Here is a 21243-nt window from a genome sequence, read left to right as displayed (position 1 = left end):
TACCTCTGTTGAGAAATACAAATCCAGTAACAAAGGAATTTGAAACAACATTACTGAGTAATTTAATTGGCAGTTTTATCCATGACTATGGTTTTACGCGAGAAACACAATATCTGTTATAAAAATTTCCTACATTTCCTGTTAATTCCCTGTAAGTGTTGATTAATTAGAAATTCTATCACATTGGCTTGCAAAAAGTTACTTGGCGACGGGCTAGAATGAAAAATTCTTGGAAATAAAGATATAAACTTGGAAAAATAAAGAAGAAGTTAGAAATAATTTTTTAGTTTGTAATTTAATAATTTTATAACTTCTAGAATTTTTAGGTAATAACAGTAAGTTTTAGGGTATGCATGGTAAGCGTTAAAAGCACACCAGGGACGCATGCAAGAGGAGGACCTCAGGGCCTATACCCTCCAAATCCTAAATTTCCCCAAATTTCTTGGCCCTTCTTGTTCAAATTATCGACAGATAATTACCAATGGGGGGGAAAAAAATACTAAATTCCGTACTTCATCGCTTGTTGAATTTAATTAAAAACAAAAAATAAACAAGTTTTTTCAACTAAAAGTAAGGAGCAACATAAAAACTTAAAACGAACAGAAATTATTACGTATATGATGGGGTTCACCCCCTCGTCAATACCTCGCCTTTTAAGCTGAAGTCCAAATTTTGCTACATTTCTTTAAGAATGATCCATGAATCACAAAGGCTGTTTAATTAGAATAAATAGCTCTTTTGAAAGTACTAAAAAGCCTTAGCGGAAAGAGCGAGATATTGACAAGGGGCCGAGCCCCCTCATAATATCTCATAATTTCTGTTCGTTTTAAGTTTCAATGTTACTCCTTACTTTCAGTTGAAAAAACTTGTTTTTGTTATTTAATTTCTGATCGTTTTATAAGTAATGCTGGGAAATCCGGCGTCCCCTTCATAGAAAATTCCCTTCCCCCCTGAAAACTTCCTCCATGTAAAGATCCTCCCACATAAACTCCTCCATCCGACCCCCCCCCTCCAGAAAAAATTCCCCCTGAAAACGTCTGTATACTTCCCAATAACCAATACTATATGTAAACAGTGGGCAAAGTTCATAACAATATGGTTATCTCAGAATTTTGATCGTGTGACTTTGGGAGAAAAATGAGCATGGGGGGGCCTAGTTGCCCTCCAACTTTTTGGTCACTTAAAAAAGCACTGGAACTTTTAATTTACTTTCGAATAAGCACTCTTGCGATATTCTAGTACCACTGGGTCGATACGATAAAAAAAAAAAAAAAAAACGCATCCGTGATCTTTCTTCTGGAAAAAAAATATACAAAATTCTACATTTTTGCAGATAGGAGCTTGAAACCTGTACAGTAGGGTTCTCTGATACGCTAAATCTGAGAGTGTAATTTGCATTAAGATTCTATGACTTCTAGGGGTGTTTCCCCTTTTTTTCGAAAATAAGGCAATTTTTTTCAGGTTCGTAACTTTTGATGGGTAAGACTAAACTTGATGAAAATAATTTATTTGAAATCAGAATAAAAATCCAATTCTTTTGATGTATCTATTGGTATCAAAATTCCGTGTGTCAGAATTTCGGTTACTATTGAGCCGGGCCGCTCCTTTCTTACAGTTCGTTACACCACAAACTGTTTGATGAACTATTTTCCAATAATTATAAGAACATCCTACTGCAATAGGATTTAATCAGTTTATTTAACACAATACTATAAAACCGATCCAATAAGTTATTATCATAGGCAGCGCAATAGCGCTGCCAAGTAAAGTACAATGTTGGCACAATGTATTATTTTTTTTTTTTTTTTTTTTTTGGTTTCCATACCAGGGCACTTCGTATCGAAGGAGTTGTCATAGAAACTTGCAAAAAGGCTCATTCGATTGGAAATTGGAACGGCTAGTGTCCTTTTTAATAGTCAAAAGTGATTGGAAGGCAACTAACACCCCTTCCACGCCCAACATTTTCCGAAACCCATCTAATCAAAATTTTGAGATAGCCATCTTGTTCAGCGTAGTTGATTTCCAGATAGAAATTATATTTTTGACAAGGACACTCCCCCAAAGCCATCAGGGCTAGGGTTTTAAGTTATGCCCTGGGGGCATATAAGAACGATGTTGGCAGAATGTATTATTTATTATTTGTTTCCTTTAGACCAGGGCACTTTGGATCGAAGAAGTTGTCGTAGAAACTTCGAAAAGGGGTCATTAAATTTTAAATTGGAGTGGCTTGTGCCCTTTTTAATAGTCGAAAGTCATCGGAAGGCCACTAACACCCCTTCCACGCCCACCATTTCCCGAAAAAACATCCAATCAAAATTTTGCGACAACCATTTTGTTCAGCGTAGTTGATTTCCAGATAGAAACTATGTTTTCGAGGAGGAAACTCCTCCCCAGCCCTCAGGGCAAAGGCTGTAAGTTATGCCCTGGGGACATTAAGGTCTTTATAGAAAGCGTTGTCGTAGAAACTACAAAAAAAGGCTCATTTGATTGGAAATTGAAAGGGCTAGTGCCCTTTTTAATAGTCGAAACTGATTGGAGGGCAACTAACCCCCTCTCACGCCCACCTTTTCCCCAAACACATCCAATCAAAATTTTCAAATAGCCAATTTTGTTCAACGTGGTTGAAAGTTCTAGAAAATTAGGTCTTTGAGGATGACAGCTCCCCTCCATATTTCTCAGGGTAAGGGTTGTAAGTCATGCCCTGGGGGCATATAAGGTTTTTATAGAAAAGCGTTGTCGTAGAAAATTCAAAAACGGTTCATTCAATTGGAAATTGAAATGACTAGTGCCCTTTTTAACATTCGAAAGTAATTGAATGGCAACAAATCCCCCTCTCACGCCCACAATTTCCCCAAACACAAAAAGGGCTCATCCGATTGGAAATTGGAACGGCAAGTGCCCATTTTAATAGTTGAAAGTGATTGGAAGGCAACTAACACCCCTGCCACGCCCACCATTTTCCCAAACACATCCAATCAAAATTTTGAGATAGCCATTTTGATCACCGTAGTTGATTTCCAGATAGAAATTTTATTTTTGGGGAGAAAACTCCCCCAGAGCCCTCAGGGCAAGGGCTTTAAGTTATGCCCCGGGGGCATATAAGAACGATGCTGGCAAAATGTATTATTTATTATTTTTTTCCTTTAGACCAGAGCACTTTGTATCGAAGAATTTGTCGTGCAAACTTCGAAAAGGGCTCATTCGATTGGAAATTGGAGTAGCTTGTGCCCTTTTTAATAGTCGAAAATTATCGGAAGGGAACTAACACCCCTTCCACAACCACCATTTCCCAAAACATATCCAATCAAAATTTTGAGATACCCATTTTGTTTAGCGTAGTTGATTTCCAGATAGAAATTATGTTTTGAGGAGGATACTCCTCCACAGCCCTCAGGGCAAGGGTTGTAAGTTATGCGCTGGGGGGCATATAGTTTTTATAGAAAGCGTTGTCGTAGAAACTTCAAAAAGGCTCATTCGATCGGAAATTCAAAGGGCTAGTGCCCTTTCTAATAGTCGAAAGTGATTGGAGGACAACTAACCCCCTTCTCACGCCCACCTTTTCCCCAAACACATTCAATCAAAATTTTTAGATAGCCAGTTTGTGCAGCGTAGTTGAAAATTATGGAAATTAGGCCTTTGAGGATGACAACCCCCCACCAGCACTCAGGGCACGAATTGTAAGTTATGCCCTGGGGGCATATGAGGTTTTTATAGAAAGAGTTGTCGTAGAAACTTCAAAGGGGCTCATTTGATTGGAAATTGAAAGGGTTTTATAGAAAGCGTTGTCGTAGAAACTTCAAAAAGGCTCATTAGATCGGAAATTCAAAAGGCTAGTGCCCTTTCTAATAGTCGAAAGTGATTGGAGGACAACTAACCCCCCTCTCACGCCCACCTTCTCCCCAAACACATACAATCAAAATTTTTAGATAGCCATTTTGTGCAACGTAGTTGAAAGTTTTGGAAATTAGGTCTTTAAGGATGACACCCCCCCAACAGCACTCAGGGCAAGGATCGTAAGTTATGCCCTGGGGGCGTATAAGGTTTTTGTAAAAAGTATTGTCGTAAAAACTTCAAGAATGGCTTATTCGATTGGAAATTGAAATGCCTAGTGCCCTTTTTAATAGTCGAAAGTAATTGGAGGTTTTTAAGGTTTTTAAGTAATTAAGGTTTTTATAGAAGGCGTTGTCGTAGAAACTACAAAAAAGGCTCATTCGATTGGAAATTCAAAGGGCTAGTGCCCTTTTTAATAGTCGAAAGTGATTAGAGGGCAACTAATCCCCCTCTCAGGCCCACCATTTCCCCAAACACATACAATCAAAATTTTGAGATAGCCATTTTTTCTACGTAGTTCTGGAAATTATGTCTTTGTGCATGACAACCCCCCCAGCCCTCAGGGCAAGGGTTGTAAGTTATGCCCTAGGGGCATATGATGTTTTTATAGAAAGAGTTGTCGTAGAAACTTCAAAAGGGCTCATTTGATTGGAAATTGAAAGGGTTTTATAGAAAGCGTTGTCGTAGAAACTACAAAAAGGGCTCATATGATTGGAGATTGAAAGGACTAGTACCCATTTTTATAGTCGAAAGTGATTGGAGGGCAACTAACCCCCTCTCACGCCCACCATTTCCCCAAACACATCCCTCTCACGCCCACCTTTTCCCCAAACACACCCCTCTCACGCCCACCATTTTCCCAAACACATCCAATCAAAATTTTGAGATATTCTTTTGTTCAACGCAGTTGAAAGTTCTGGAAATTAGGTCTTTTAGGATGACAACTCTCCCTCCCCCACAACCCTCAGGGCAAGGGTTGTAAGTTATGCCCTGGAGGCATAAAAGGTTTTTATAGAGTTATGTCGTAGAAACTTCAAAAGGGCTCATTTGATTCGAAATTGAAAGGGCTAGTGCCCTTTTTAATAGTCAAAAGTGATTGAAGGGCAACTAACCACCCTCTCACACCCACCATGTCCCCAAACACATCCAACCAAAATTTTGAGATAGCAGTTCTGTTTAACATAGTTGAAAGTTCCTGAAATTAAGTCTTCGAGGATGACAACCCCCTCAGAGCCCTCAGGGCAAGGGTTGTAAGTTATACCCTGGGGAATATAAGGTTTTTATAGAAAGCGTTGTCGTAGATACTTCAAAAAGGCTCATTTGATTGAAACTTCAAAAGGCTAGTGCCCTTTTTAATAGTAGAAAGTGATTGGAGGGCAACTAATCCCCTCTCACGTCTACCGTTTTTCCAAACGCATCCAATCAAAATTTTGAGATAGCCATTTTTTTCAACGCAGTTGACAGTTCTAGAAATTAGATAATTGAGGCTGACCCCCCCCACAGTCCTCAAGGCAAGCTTTGTAAGTTATGCCCTGGGGGCAAATAAGGTTTTTTTTAGAAAGCGTTGTCATAGAAACTCAAAAAAGGCTCATTCGATTGGAAATTGAAAGGGTTAGTGCCCTTTTTAATTGTCGAAAGTGATTGTTAAGCTTGACATTTTTATAGTAAAGATTGATCTGGGTACAATGTAATATTATTTTTTATTTTTGTGTTTAGACCAGGACACTTCGTATCGAAGGAGTTGTCGTAGGAACTTCGAAAAGGGCTCATTCGATTGAAAATAGACAGGACTAATGCCCATTTTAATAGTCGAAAGTGATAGGAGGGTAACTAGTCCCCCTCCCACGCTCACCCTCCCATTTGCCCGTTATGTTTAAAAACTAAATGTTGCCTTAAGATTAAATCAAAATGCACTGTGTTAATGTTAATTCCCAATAAAACATCTCAGCAGTATCCCAAGAACGACTGAGGTATTATGTTCAAACTTTCGGGGCTACTTCTGCTCTTAAAATTTAACCAAATCAAAATAGAGTACGTGTATCCAAGCTATCAAAGAAAGTAAACAGATTTTTTTTTGCGAACAGTATCAAGTTTTCTATTTCAGGTCAACTAGAGGAGGTATGAAACTAAATTAAACACTACTATTTGTGTCCAGATTTTTAAAAGGGTGTCTGTTGTTAAAAATTGTTGAAAATTTTTCTCCAGTATACAATTAGCAGGCCAAACTACAAAGTTTTAAAATAAAGAAGAAAATATTTAAAGCTTTATTTTCTTTTTCACTGAAAAGACTATGGCAATATAAAATGAACAGAAATTAATTAAAAAAAAATTCAAAAAAATAAGTTTTTCACAGAAAAGTACAGAACTCCATTAAACCCAAAAATGACAAAAAAATAAAATCAAATAATCTACCAAGCGTGAAACTACCACAAATCAGCATCGATAAATAAATGAAACCCAAAACGAACAGAAATTGCAATAAATAACCGAGTCAAACTCAAAATGACCAGAAATTAACATGAGTAGGGCTCAAAACCCCTATGCCTTCCCAAGACCAGAACATAATTTGCACTTTATTGAAAAAAATACAAATGAATGTGAATTGTCAGTTAAATATACATATACTGATATTTAGTAATCAAAACGTTAATATTATTTGATTTATTAAAATTATGAAAGTAAGAACATTTATATTTTTTCAGTAAAGTACAAATTATGTTCTGACCTTGGGAAGACATAGGGGTTTTGAACCAAACTTATGTTAATTCCTGCTTATTTTGAGTTTGACTCGGTTATTTATTGTAATTTATGTTAATTTTGGGTTTCATTTATTTGTCGATGCTGATTTGGGGTAGTTTCATTCATGGTAGATCATTTGATTTTATTTTTTGCTCATTTTTGGTTTAATGGAGTTCTTTACTTTTCTTTGAAAAACTTATTTTGTGGAAAAAGTTTTTTTTAATTAATTTAGGATAGAGACAAGAAGCCACAGGTAAAAGTAAGAAATATATAAGTAAATAATGGGTCCGTGGACCAGATTTCTAACTAAAATTTTTCTTACTCTTTTTGAGACATGACCTACATAGAGGTCCATGACATTTAGAGATACTTTTTTGAGCGTTTTGAGACGTTTTTCGAAAGCTAAATCAGTCTTTGGTTATAAGATCGTTTACATTATATGGTTAATGTTACCCTTGATAATATTAAAGTTAAAAGAACAAACAAGCTTTTCAACTGAAAGTAAGGAGCAACATTAAAACGAACAGAAACCGCTCCATATGTATATGATGGGGCTGTCCCCTCCTCAATCCCTCACTTATTACACTAATGTTTTTAGTGCTTAGAACAGCTTCTTATCCTAATTCAACGGCCCTTGTATTTCAGCGGTTTTTCTTGAAGAATTTTGACTGAAGTCCAACTTAAGCGTAATGAGCAAGGGATTGAGGATGGGCATCTCCCTCATATAGGAATAATTTTAGGTTGTTTTTAAGTTTTAATTTTACTCCACATTTTTCACATTAGGGGATAGGAGCTTGAAACCTCTACCGTAGGGACCTCTGATATACTCTCAAGCTAGCTTAAAGGATCATATAAGGAATTAGGGTTTTATAAAAAAAAAAAAATACTTTTTCATACCGCATCTATGTATATGCCTCTTAAATTTTTCGTAAACGAGAAATAATGAAGTTATTAAACTTTTGGGCCAAAAATTTCTCGTCGCGGGCCGAGCCATTTCAAGTGATCATACTTGCTGGTATAATATGATTATAGTAGAGCACAAAAAAACACAACTTTTCAAAGCATCGACAATTTTAAGCAATTAACGAGAATAAAACTTTAAATGCATTCATATTATATTCTATATAATATAATATTATTTCATATTATATGCTTTATATTATTATAAGTTCCTTATAAGCTGAATGATTTACTCTAATCATTCCAGCCAGGTAAATACACCCCTACAGTACATAATAAACAATGTCACGCAAGAAAATGACAAAAACAATGTCATGCAAACAATGGCATAGTAAACAATGTCATAGTACATGCTAATGAGTTGCTTGTAGCCATGGAGAAAATATTTTAGTAGCAATTCGCAAGGGGTCTTTAAGCAGCAACTTTAACTATTTCAAGAAGCCCCCATTCTCCGTCACAGGGTGGACATCTTAGAACACTTATTCCACTGTGCCAGGTAAGATCTACGACGCCGTGCCATACCAGAAAAGGGAGACCTTGTTTTTTGAACATAGTAACTCAATATAGAGATGCCCAAAATGGCTTCACCGAGACTTTAAAGTACTAAGGACATCAAAATAAAAAATATTTTTCGCCTCCTGGGCCCACCTTAGGTCTATTTATACCCAAAAGCCACGATTAGTACTTGTCTGTTATAGCACCTATGTTATAGCGCCTAGGTATATAGAAGCTAATGAGAATCGGTTTTCATTGAGTTTGCGATCTGTATTGAATGAAATTTACAAAATAATTAAGTTAAAATAATTTAGAAACAAATTTGGGCTATATATTTACATATCAGGGTTAGGGTGGTGGAGGTAAAGTGTATCGGGTTTACATGCACAATATGTTAGGTATAGTTCTGCTTACTATGTAGTAAGAATTGTTTTCTAACTTTACACTGTCCAAATACTTACCCCCCCCCCCCCCAATGTGCAAACATATAACCCAAATTATATATTTTGTATCTATTCTCTCACTTCTCTTTGTCTTGTCTCACGCTAAGCTGAAAGAAACTAACAAAGAAACTGGTTCTACTTAGCTTCTATATAAATAGGCGCTATAACAGAAAAGTATCCCATGATTTTTTGGGATTTTCCTTTTGATTGTTTAAAAATTACCCTGTGGCAGCGGGATTCATCCCTGGGCATCAATCTACTTCGCTGCCACAAGGTAATTTTAAAACAAGGCATCAATCCAGTGAAGAGGATTGATGCCCAGGGATCAATCCCCGCTGCAGCAATGTTGGGCGACAGGTTTGCTACTTGTCCCTGCAAAAGACCCAGCAACTGAAACGGCGATTTTAGGCCCTATGCGCTAGCGGTGGCGCTAGAGGATCTTTATCTTAATTTTAAAATTATGGAGCTTTTAGGGCAGTTCCACATTTTGTCAGTGTTTCCACTATGAACCGTTAAGATACATAAGCAAAACTAATAAGTAAAACGCTCTTCATCCTTAAAAAGTCAACACTAACAACCTATTGATTACCGAAGACACCAACACCTTTAACGGAAAGCAACATCTAGTTGGTAGTTCCCGTGATCTACCAACAAATTTAGTAAGCCAGGTACGATTTATCTTAGAGGGTCAAGAAATTCAGTATTGGCAAGGGCTGGTTTTAAATTCTGCTACATTGAATCATTATAATCAGGTTAAACCTAGTTTTGGAGAGGAAATTTATTTTAAATTCAATTTACCGGCTAGGATTTTATGTCGATGGATTCAGCTTAGGGCGAATTGCATTCCAATCCAGAGCAGACCAATGGTGTTCGGCAGGGGGATAGTACATCCTGATGGTCGGTATGTGTGTCCTCTTTGTAGGGATGAGGACCAAGATTTGGACCATTTTCTAAGAAAGTGCCCGGTGCTCTCTGATTTAAGGGAAAAGTATTTACATGGGATTGTTTTGCTGCTTCCTAAAATTTTACAAAGTAGTAATCCAACCACAATATTTCGTATTGGTGCGTACATAGAGAAGGGATTAGAAAGAAGGAAAAGTTTTTACAATTAATTATTAATAATTATATGGAATTAAATTTATTTTCTCGATAATTTACCAGAAGGTATTTTTCGCTATGAATCATGTTAATGTGTGTTTCGTAATTTGTTCTGTTGTGATTCTTTATTTTTCATAAATTGTTGCGTGTATATGGCTCTTGGGCTTTTGAAATACACGATCTATCTATCCATCTATCTTCTTAACCTGCTTGGTCCCTTCGTGTATTTAGCTAATTGTGCTGATTCTTCCCCCCACATTTTCTTTTCTTCCATCCAGCACCCGTTACCATTAAAAACTAAATAAATGCAAACTGAAGTCTTACAAAAAATGAATTCGCGATTTTTTTTAAGATATGTATGGTTAAGTAAGTTTATGCAATCCAGACAAACATATTTAATTTTCATGGTTCTTAATACTTTAAGGTGAAGTCATAAAACGGACTACAACCAAATAGCAATTGCGCGGGTACTTGCTAATTATTAAGAACACACCAAAGAAGTAAAGTATTTGGACACCGTGAAGTTAGAAAACAATAACTGTAGCTAACACATTTTGCATGCTGACCCGGTATACCTTACCCCCCTTCCCCTAATGCGCAAATATTAGCCTACATTATAGAAGTCCAATACACTCAACCGCCCCTTGTTTTTGTGGCTATGAAACCAGTTTAGCACACTCGTGTTCTTCATCTGAATGTAAGATCTTGGAAAACCGGTTTCACAGCCGCAAAGACAAGTGATGGGTGACAGAATGCATTGGATACATGGTGACAGAATACATCAGGGGGTGGGGTAAAGTATAACGGGTTTGCATCCAAAATGTTTGTAGCTACAATTATTCTGCTGTCCAAATACTTTGAGTGTGTTCTGAGTAATTTACAAGTACATTCGCGTGCCTCGTGAAAAATACTACAGAGAGAACTATCTAGTTTTCCTTGAAGAATTGTCTTTTTGAAATACATATGCGACATTACTAAAGCAGCAATCCAATCAACACTCAGGATTCAAAATAATGGAGATGCATCATCCTTTGAAGTTGGGAAAGATCTCCGTGAAATAGCAACTTCTAAGATTGATATACCAAATGTCAGTCGTATCTTCCATACTTAGAGTAAATCTAGTTCCTCGATTCCTATGGCAATTACCCAGAAAAGATGCTATAGAACTTCCAAAATTGAAAAGTTTGGTTTATGTTTGGGATTACACTCCATAATTCATCGAGGAAGGAGATCCTTCACTAGTATTAGCTGGGACATTTATCAAGGTGAAGAGATCTTAAATGTTAACATTGATGTTTGAAATTTCTCAATTTCTTAAAAGAAATCGGACCATCCGGAATAAGATTAAAACAAATATGTTGACAAATATTTATTTTATTATTATTATTATTATAATCAATGTTTTGATTATCACTTGATTAAAGAAAAAATAACTAAGGAAAAGCTAAAATCGATAGCGGTGCATTTAGTCAAATCCATGACAAATTTACAAAATTATAAACCTTGAAAAATCTTAATTGAAATCGGTTAAAATTAAAATCTAAATTAAAGTTGTTAATTTTTGCGAGTCCAACCAGAAAATTTATGAAATTTGGCATATTCTTTTGCTTTTATAAAAACTATTTTCTTATTTTAAAAAATATGTCATATATTGCTTTGCGAGCACAAGCTATTGTGAACAAACGTACCCATTTTTTAATTTCAGTAAAAGTGACTCTTAGATTTCTGATCCAAAATAAAGCAAAAGTAAAAGGAGAATAAAAAAAAACAATATTTACGTTCGGGTTTTTATGATTAATTTTATGATGTTTCTTGTTTATGGTAGATGGCTCTAATTATTTCTTTCTGTCGAAGAAAAATGACTTTCTTCTCTTAAGCTTTTCCGTAAAATTTGAACTGGACCAGTTGAATTTTACGTGATTGAAACTAAATTTGCCAATGTAATGTTAAAATGACCTTTCCCATGTTCGGAATTGCCTTACAATCAGAAGTATGGTTTGCAATATACCCAAGCCACACCAAAGTCACACAAGTCGATACAAATTATATTTATATTTCGATATAAATTAATGATGTAAATTATATACAATATAAATTATATGTATTTTTTTATTTTAGCGTCACACTTGTAATGCAAAAACTACAACTACTAACACCAAACTGCAACACCGAGCCACCTGAGGGCAAAACAGCTGCACAGGCTCCTCCTCCATCCCAGTCTATTTAAAGCTTCCCTGTCTACAACCTCCCAAGAGGTCCCAATTCCCTTTCAAATCCTTTGTTACGACTCCTTCCCACCCCATTCGAGGGAGAGCTGCTTTTCGTTTGACCCTAGATGTTTGGCCAAAAAGGAAAATTTTTGGCAGTCTGTCATCTTTAATTCGCAAAACGTTTTGAACCATCTCAACCATTTATAGCCCTAGAAAGTGGGATAGAACCACGGAAAATTTAAAATGGTAAGAAGTCTTTTGAAAAACAGGCATCAGCACTATCTTCTTCCTAACTACTGTCCGGTTATACTATGTGTTTGTATATTTTGCCAGATCCATCTCCACCGATAGAAAAACTACTGTTCCATATTACTCTCATTGATCAATCATAAATCATACGTTGGAAAGTTAAACATTGTTCAACTCCACAAATTACGAACGGGATATACTAATCGCTATGTAAGTTGTACACAATGTTGATTTTATATACAACTATGACTATGATGTGGCCCGGGAATTACATTTCCAGAATGGACACACCCATCTCTGTTATAACTCGAAAAAAGGAAACGACAACTATTAGTGAGCCTAATAGTGAGAAAGATGCAACCCCTAGAGATGTATAATTTTACACACAGATCAAAAGCAGAAAAAAAATGAGAGCAAAAAAAACAGGCACTTACCTAGTTGGTCAATCTACGGTTTGGATATGAAGTCGCTAAGGACCAATCATTCGTTCCTTATTTTGTTAGAAGTTGACAAATAATCTGTAATAAAACAAAAGTTGAATACAGTGCGAGCAAATATTAATGAGCACACAGATGTGGAGGTACCCATATTTTTTGTTTTATTTTTTGAAAGCCAATTACACTAAAATGTACTTCTACCTACACATTCTTCAGCTTCAAGCATATAAGTAAACGTCAAAGATTATTAAAATATATATTTTTTTTCATCCGTTTTTCATGAAGAGGTTGTTCTTTGAACAGCTCATATGTTTCTGAATATAAAGGTGGAATTTTCAACGTTTTAAAGACCCACGTCTCACATCGTTGTTCACCACGAAATGCAATGAGCGGTATGACATTGTTTCTGAGATTATTAATGGGGTGAGTATCGAATTAAATTCATATATTTTTTAAGTTCAGACATTCACTTGGAAGTAAAGAAATTACCAAAATTTAAAATATGCATTTTCATATCTAAAGAGATATTAGGAACTGAACATTTCCAATGGTACAATAAAAGTTTAATATGAAGGTTAGCAAATTCTGCCGAAACACTTCCGAATTTAGATTGCCATGAGCCAAACAAGGTTATATCCAATAAAAACTTTACGCAATCCATTAGTGTTTCTGAAACTTATAGTTTGGTATGTTTAGTTTGGTATTTCGTTGTTTGACTTGTCTAAAACTCATGATTTGGGCTGTTTAGTTTGCTTAACTTGGACTTTTCTGAGCACGGTTTCTTAGGCTTTTGTAGGTGTCTTTGTCTAAAAGTCATGATTTAGGATGTTTAGTTTCCTATTTCAGGACTTTCTGAGCTAGGCTTCTTTGCCTTTCGTAGGTATATATTGTCTGAAACTTACCACTTGAGATGTTTAAATTGGTATGTCGTGATTTTAATTGTCTGAAACGTTTGATACGGTGTTGGGGCTCTGCCCCTTTTTTTCAGATAAGGGACCCGTTTCTTTTTTTATTATATTTGCTTATAGTATAAGTTGAAAGTAAAATCTAAATTATCCTTGCTAAGGCAGTCGTTTCACAATAAGTAAAATTTTGGTTAGAATCTATTTTTGTCCGGCTGATCTCGGTCATTGAAAGATAATGTTATGCCAAAAAGTCTTATTTATTGGATTGGTTCGTGCCATTCTGGTCAACCCCAACAAAACCTTTCTTTTATGAAAATAGTGATTTTGTTTGATTCACTTTAAGATCTCAGAGTTCGTTTATAGACTTCAGAGTCTATGTTTCCATGTTAATGTTTTGTGAGTTTTGTCGGAGTTGACATTGGAAAATAAAAGCCAATTATTTTCTACAACTGTACGAGATTTCCCCCCGATCCCTGGCAGGGTTGGAAAAGAGTTTTCGAGAAGTACCGTCACTACAATATCGTCAGGGGGTTCGTTTCCCTCCAAAGAGAAGGTTATAGAGATATTAGTGGTGACGCAGATCGTGGCACCACGGGCCCAATGGTTTGGCCCTTACTTCCTGCAAAGGTAGTACAATTTTCAAACCCCCATTGGTTGTGATATCAATACGGGATGAAATTGTAGAAACCTTGAAACTACTCGACCACGATACCTATTCTCTAACGTAAGCCAGTAGTGGCATCGATTCGACTCTGTCAAATAAGCTGGCACCGTTAGGTTATTCTAGCAACGTTAGAGACCTTTCCAATATTTGGGATGCTTAGTTTTCTAATTAGGACTTTTTTGAGCTAGTTTTCTTAGCCTTTCGTAGGTGTGTGTTGTCTGAAACTTATCACTTGGGATGTTTAAAGTGGTATTTCGTGGTTTGACTTTCCTGAAACGTATGTTTTGGGATGTTTAATGTGTTAATTAGAGCTTTACTGAGCTAGGTTTCTTAGCATTTCGTAGCTGTCTCTTGTCTGATACTTATGATTTGGGGTGTTTACTTCGCTATTTCGGGCCTTCTTAAGATCTTGTCAAACGACTTTCGTCGTTTGACAAGTTTGAAACTTATAATGTTTATTGTCTTGTTTTTGCTAATTTGGGATATTTAGTTTGCTATTTCTGACCTTTATGAGCTAGGTTTCTTATCCTTCCGTGGACGTTTTTTGTCCTATGCTTATGATTTGGGATGTTTAGTTTGCTATTTCAAGCCTTTATGAGCTAGGTTTCTTAGCCTTTCGGGGTTTTACAAGTTTGAAACTTATGATTTTGAGTGTTGTTTTTTTTTTTGCTAATTTGGGCTTAGCTCCAGTAGGCGAGCTCCAGTAGAGAGTTAAGTCTGGCCTTTATGAGCTAGGTTTCTTAGCCTTTCGGGTTTTGACAAGTTTGAAACTTATGATTTGAGTGTTTGTTTTTTTTTGCTAATTTGGGCTTTTCTGAACTAGGTTTCTTAGACAGGACTTGTCTGAAACTTATGATTCGGGATTTTTAGTTTGCTATTTCTGGCCCTTATGAGCTAGGTTTCTTAGCCTTTCGTTGAGGTTTATTGTCCTATGCTTATGATTTGGCATGTTTAGTGTGCTATTTCTGGCCTTTATGAGCTAGGTTTCTTAGCCTTTCGTTGAGGTTTTTTGTCCTATGCTTATGATTTGGCATGTTTAGTGTGCTATTTCTGGCCTTTATGAGCTAGGTTTCTTAGCCTTTAGGGGTTTGACAAGTTTGAAACTTATGATTTTGAGTGTTTGTCCGAAACTTATGATTCGGGATGTTTAGTTTGCTATTTCTGGCCTTTATGAGCTAGGTTTCTTAGCCTTTCGTTGAGGTTTTTTGTCCTATGCTTATGATTTGGGATGTTTAGTTTGCTATTTCTGGCATTTATGAGCTAGGTTTCTTAGCCTTTCGGGTTTTGACAAGTATGAAACTTATGATTTTGAGGTTTTTTTTTGCTAATTTGGGCTTTTTTGAACTAGGTTTCTTAGACAGGACTTGACTGAAACTTATGATTCGGGATTTTTAGTTTGCTATTTCTGGCCTTTATGAGCTAGGTATCTTAGCCTTTCGTTGCGGTTTTTTGTCCTCTGCTTATGATTTGGCATTTTTAGTGTGCTATTTCTGGCCTTTATGAGCTAGGTTTCTTAGCCTTTCGTTGAGTTTTTTTGTCCTATGCTTATGATTTGGCATGTTTAGTGTGCTATTTCTGGCCTTTATGAGCTAGGTTTCTTAGTTTTTCGGGGTTTGACAAGTTTGAAACTTATGATTTTGAGTGTTTGTCAGAAACTTATTATTAGGGATGTTTAGTTTGCTTTTTCTGGCCTTTATGAGCTAGGTTTCTTAGACTTTCGTTGATGTTTTGTCCTATTCTTATGATTTGGGATGTTTAGTTTGCTATTTCTGGCATTTATGAGCTAGGTTTCTTAGCCTTTCGGGTTTTGACAAGTTTGAAACTTATGATTTTGAGGTTTTTTTTTTGCTAATTTGGGCTTTTCTGAACTAGGTTTCTTAGACAGGACTTGTCTGAAACTTATGATTCGGGATTTTTAGTTTGCTATTTCTGGCCTTTATGAGCTAGGTTTCTTAGCCTTTCGTTGATGTTTTTTGTCCTATGCTTATGATTTGGGATGTCTAGTTTGCTATTTCTGGCCTTTATGAGCTAGGTTTCTTAGCCTTTCGTTGATGTTTTTTGTCATATGCTTGTGATTTGGGATGTTTAGTTTGCTTTTTCTGGCCTTTATGAGCTAGGTTTCTTAGCCTTTCATGGTTTGACAAGTTTGAAACTTATGATTTTGAGTGTTTTTTTGCTAATTTGGAATTTTCTGAACTAGGTTTCTTAGACTTTCATAGGAATGTGTTGTCTGAAACTTATGATTCGGGATATTTAGTTTGCTATTTCTTGCCCTTATGAGCTAGGTTTCTTAGCCTTTCGTTGATGTTTTTGTCTTATGCTTATGATTTGGGAAGTTTAGTTTGCTATTTTGGACCTTTGTGAGCTAGGTCTCTCAGGCTTTCGTAGCTGTGTGCTGTCTGAAACATATAACTTGGGATGTTTAGTTTTCTAATTAAGGCTTTTCTGAGCTGTAATTCTTAGCATTTCGTAGGTGTTTGTTGTCCGAAAATTATGATTTGGAATGTTTTCTCTGCTAATTCGGGCTTTTCTAAGCTAGGTTTCTTATACTTTCTTGGGGGCTTAGGAACTTAATGGCAGTGAACGGTAAGTATACAGAGACCCTTGTGAGTGATGACCAAAACTATGAATAAAAGATGTTTGGTATTGCATAGGTCACAGGATTTACTTTTAAAATGATTTCAAACAGGTAAAACTTGTTTATCAGAGAAAAATGATTCACACGAGTAAACTTGCAAAATTTTAGAGGAAAGAGAAAAGGGAGAAACCACAATAAAAAGAATTACGTTCTATATGCCAACTCTACCATCACGTTCTAAATGTACAAGAACCCTAGAGCGGAGATTCCAAGCCCCTATAGACAAAAATACAATATTTATTTTTTTCCGAGGAGGTTCATTGCTGATTTTTATTTTTATTATTTTTGTTATTTCAGTAAGGGTAGTCATGTCGAGATAGTAAGTGTAAGACATTAATAGATGGGTAATTTGGACAAATATTCAAAAGTTCAGTCCCTTTTAGGTAAAAAAAAAGAGTTCATACCATAGTAGTGTACAAACTTGTGATTTTGGCCCACATTCGGCCACGATTCCATCTAGCAAAAAATTTCTTACCAAAAGTAAGTTTAAAACAATCAGAAGCTCTTAATATAGCATTTTGGCTTAGGCGGCCATTTGCCTAAGTAATGGCGCATTTACAATCAAAACAAAATGAACGGTCAGTTAAGACAATTACTTGTTAACTAGCTTTGACTAAGTTGATTGAGTTGTTGCTTCCTACATCCATGTGCAGTACGCCATAGCACTCAACGTCAGCGGTTACAGATAGGGGTTAGCGGGAATACCCCTCCCCCTGGAAGGAAGAAGAAATTTAAAAATGTATCAGAAGAGTAAAATAATCAGAAATACTCCGTTCTATTTCCTGTTAAAAACAAAATTCGTGGCAGTACTTGCCCCCACTCCCAGAAAACTTCCCCAGCGGCCCTTTTATCACTGACTATACTTTTATTGCTTTGAATACAGATGACAAAACGGAAAAGGCCTATTCTATAACACAATTTTGCGCGAAGAGTGTGAGTAAAGAATACTCAAATTAATGTTTAATTCAGAAGAGCTGTGTCTTATCAGAGCATAACAACATTACATAATGCTGTTTTGTAATAATACTTAACAACAAAATACATCCATTATTTCAATTTAATTATAATAACTAGTTTGATTATGTACTGCAATTCAACATTCAAACGGAAAAAAAGTTTTATCTATTACTATACGCTAGTTTAATAATGGATTTGTCGTCGTCGTATTTGCGCCATTTTTAACAATTTTGTTCGCCATAGAAAAACGATCAAAATTTTCGTAGCTAGAAAAGATTTTTTTATTAAGCATCAATGTAGAATAAAAAAAAAACAAAAAAAAACACACACACAAGAAAAGAGAACGCCTAACGTTGCAAATAGGCCAAAAGCACAGGTCCTTCAATTCTCAAGGCACACATCCCATACTGCAGATTTGTAAGAAAAATGAGAAGAAAAAATCCTTAGGTTCATTTTAATCTAATAAAATATTATATTTCATCTCATTATTTTTTATATTTTATTTCATATTTCATATTATATTTTAATCTAATATTATATTATATTTCATAATATTTGCTAATTTGAGACGATTTGTTGTCGTGATATTTGTGTACTCTCTAACATATCTATTCATTATAACAAATTTGGAACGAGCCATAAAAATAGCTTTGTAAAATAAAGGAAAACAGTATTTATTAAGCAATCACAAGGACAATACGGCACTAGTATTGAAAGCATAGCTTAAGCGGCTTTCACACTACGCATGTAATTTTCGATGCTAAGTTACGGTACGTATAACCTTTCAAATTTAAAGAAGCTCTTTCACAATAGAACCAACGTGAAAATCCATAAAACAAACACACTCATCGCCTAAAATCATGACAATTATCATCAGCAAACTTGTATTGACTTGTATTGTATTGCTGTATTGACTTTTCGAACACGTAACAAAAAATTGCCACGTTTAACTCTCAAGTGGAGCTCGGGTCTACTTAATACTGCCTACGTTACGGACAGAATTTGCTCCATAACAGTACATAACGAAACCAAGGCCGTACCCAGTATTTTTTTCAAAGGGCTAGTGCCTTTTTTAATAGTCGAAAGTGATTGGAGGGCAACTAGCCCCCCCCCAAGCCAATCATTTCCCCAAACACATCCAATACAAATTTTGAGATAGCTATTTTGTTCAGTATAGCTGATTTCCAGATAGAAAATATGTTTTTGAGGAGGACACTCCTCCACAGCCCTCAGGGCAAGGGTTTTAAGTTATGCCCTGGGGGCATATAAGGTTTTTATAGATGGTGTTGTCGTAGAATTTTCAAAAAAGGCTCATTCGATTTGAAATTCAAAGGGCTAGTGCTCTTTTTAATAGTTGAAAGTGATTGAAGGGTAACTAACCCCCCCCCCCACGACCATCATTCCCCCAAACACATCCAAACCAAATTTTGAGATAGCCATTTTGTTCAGCGTAGTTGATTTTCAGATAGAAAATATGTTTTTGACGAGGACACTCCCCCAAAACCCTCAGGGCAAGGGTTTTCAGTTATGCCCTGGGGGCATATAAGGTTTTTATAGATGGTGTTGTCGTAGAATTTTAAAAACAGGCTCATTCGTTTGGAAATTCAAAGGGCTAGTGCTCTTTTTAATAGTCGAAAGTGATTTGAGGGGAACTAGCCCCCCCCCCCACCCACGCCCATCATTCCCCCAAACACATCAAATCAAAATTTTGAGATAGCTATTTTGTTCAGCATAGTTGATTTCAGATAGAAAATATGTTTTTGAGGAGGACACTTCCCACAACCCTCGGGGCAAGGGTTTTAAGTTATGCCCTGAGGACATATAAGAACGATGTTGGCACAATGTACTGTTTATTATTTTTTCCTTTAGAGCTGGGCACTTCATATGGAAGGGGTCGTCGTAGAAACTTCAAAAGGGGCTCATTCGATTGGAAATTGAGAGTTCTAGTGCCTTTTGAATAGTCGAAAGTGATTAGAGGGCAATTAGCCCCCCCCCCCCACGTCCATAATTCCCCCAAACACATCCAATCAAAATTTTGAGATAGCCATATTGTTCAGCTTAGTTGATTTCCAAATAGAAAATATGTTTTTGAGGAGGACACTCCCCCACAACCCTCGGGGCAAGGGTTTTAAGTTATGCCCTGGGGGCATATAAGGTTTTTATAGAAGGCGTTGTCGTAGAAACTTCAAAACAGACTCATTCGATTGTAAATTCGATGGGCTAGTACCCTTTTAATAATCGAAAGTGATTGGAGGGCAACTAGCCCCCCCCCCCACGCCCATCATTCCCCCAAACACATCCAATCAAAATTTTGAGATAACCATTTTGTTCAGCGTAGCTGATTTCCAGTTATAAAATATGTTTTTGAGGAGGACACTCCCCAACTACCCTCAGGGCAAGGGTTTTAACTTATGCCCTGGGGGCATATATGGTTTTTATTGACGGCTTTGTCGTATAAACTTAAAAAAAGGCAAATTAGATAGTAAATTTCAATGGGCTTGTGCCCTTTTTAATCGTCAAAAGTTTTTGGAGGGAAACTAGCCCCCCACCCCCCCCGCCCATCCTTCCCCCAAAACCATCCAATCAAAATTTTGAGATAGCCATTTTGTTCAGAGTAGTTGATTTCCAGATAAAAAATATATTTTTGAGGAGGACACCCCCACAACCGTCAAAGCAAGGGATTTAAGTTATGCCCTGGGGGTATATAAGGTTTTATAGAAGGTGTTGTCGTAGAAAATTCAAAACAGGCTCATTCGATTAGAAATTTGACGGGCTAGTACCCTTTCTAAAAGTCGGAAGTGTTTGGAGGGTAACTAGCGCCCCCCCCCCCGCCCATCTTTCCCCCAAACACATCCATTCAAGATCTTGAGATAGCCATTTTGTTCAGCGTAGTTGATTTCCAGTGAGAAAATATATTTTTGAGGAGGACACATCCCCACAACCCTCGGGGCAAGGGTTTTAAGTTATGCCCTGGGAGCATATAAGGTTTGTGTAGAAGCCGTTATCGTAGAAACTTCAAAAAAGGTTCATTCGATTGGAAATTCAAAGGGCTAGTGCCCTTTTTAATAGTCGAAAGTGATTGGAGGGCAACTAGCCCCCCCCAAGCCAATCATTTCCCCAAACACATCCAATCAAAATTTTGAGATAACCATTTTGTTCAGCGTAGCTGATTTCCGGTTATAAAATATGTTTTTGAGGAGGGCACTCCCCTACAACCCTCAGGGCAAGGGTTTTAACTTATGCCCTGGGGGCATATAAGGTTTTTATAGAAGGCATTGTCGTAGAAACTTGAGATAGCCATTTTGTTCAGCGTAGTTGATTTCCAGAGAGAAAGTATATTTTTGAGGAGGACACACCCCCACAACCCTCAGGGCAAGGGTTTTAAGTTATGCCCTGGGGGCATAAGAGGTTTTTTTATAGAAGGCGTTGTCGTAGAAACTTCAAAAAAGGTTCATTCGATTGGAAATTCAAAGGGCTAGTGCCCTTTTTAATAGTCGAAAGTGATTGGAGGGCAACTAGCCCCCCCAAGCCAATCATTTCCCCAAACACATCCAATCAAAATTTTGAGATAACCATTTTGTTCAGCGTAGCTGATTTCCGGTTATAAAATATGTTTT

At 36.6% G+C, this 21243-nt stretch overlaps 1 long non-coding RNA gene across 2 annotated transcripts in view; it reads right to left on the bottom strand.

Annotated features, from left to right (window-relative positions):
- The window catches only part of LOC148946440 (uncharacterized), a 260044-nt gene that overhangs the window by 8359 nt on the left and 230442 nt on the right, over window positions 1-21243 (bottom strand). For both annotated transcript variants that reach the window (XR_016142635.1, XR_016142636.1), the window contains one exon: window positions 12460-12543. This is a non-coding gene — a long non-coding RNA (uncharacterized LOC148946440). The remainder of the gene's footprint in view (window positions 1-12459; window positions 12544-21243) is intronic.

The sequence above is a fragment of the Artemia sp. Qi Xiang Cuo genome, chromosome 12 (genome assembly GCF_049724085.1).
Source record: "Artemia sp. Qi Xiang Cuo chromosome 12, ASM4972408v1, whole genome shotgun sequence".
NCBI lineage: Eukaryota > Metazoa > Arthropoda > Branchiopoda > Anostraca > Artemiidae > Artemia > Artemia sp. Qi Xiang Cuo.
Note: the sequence above shows the minus strand (reverse complement) of the source record. Positions and strands in the feature narration are given on the sequence as shown.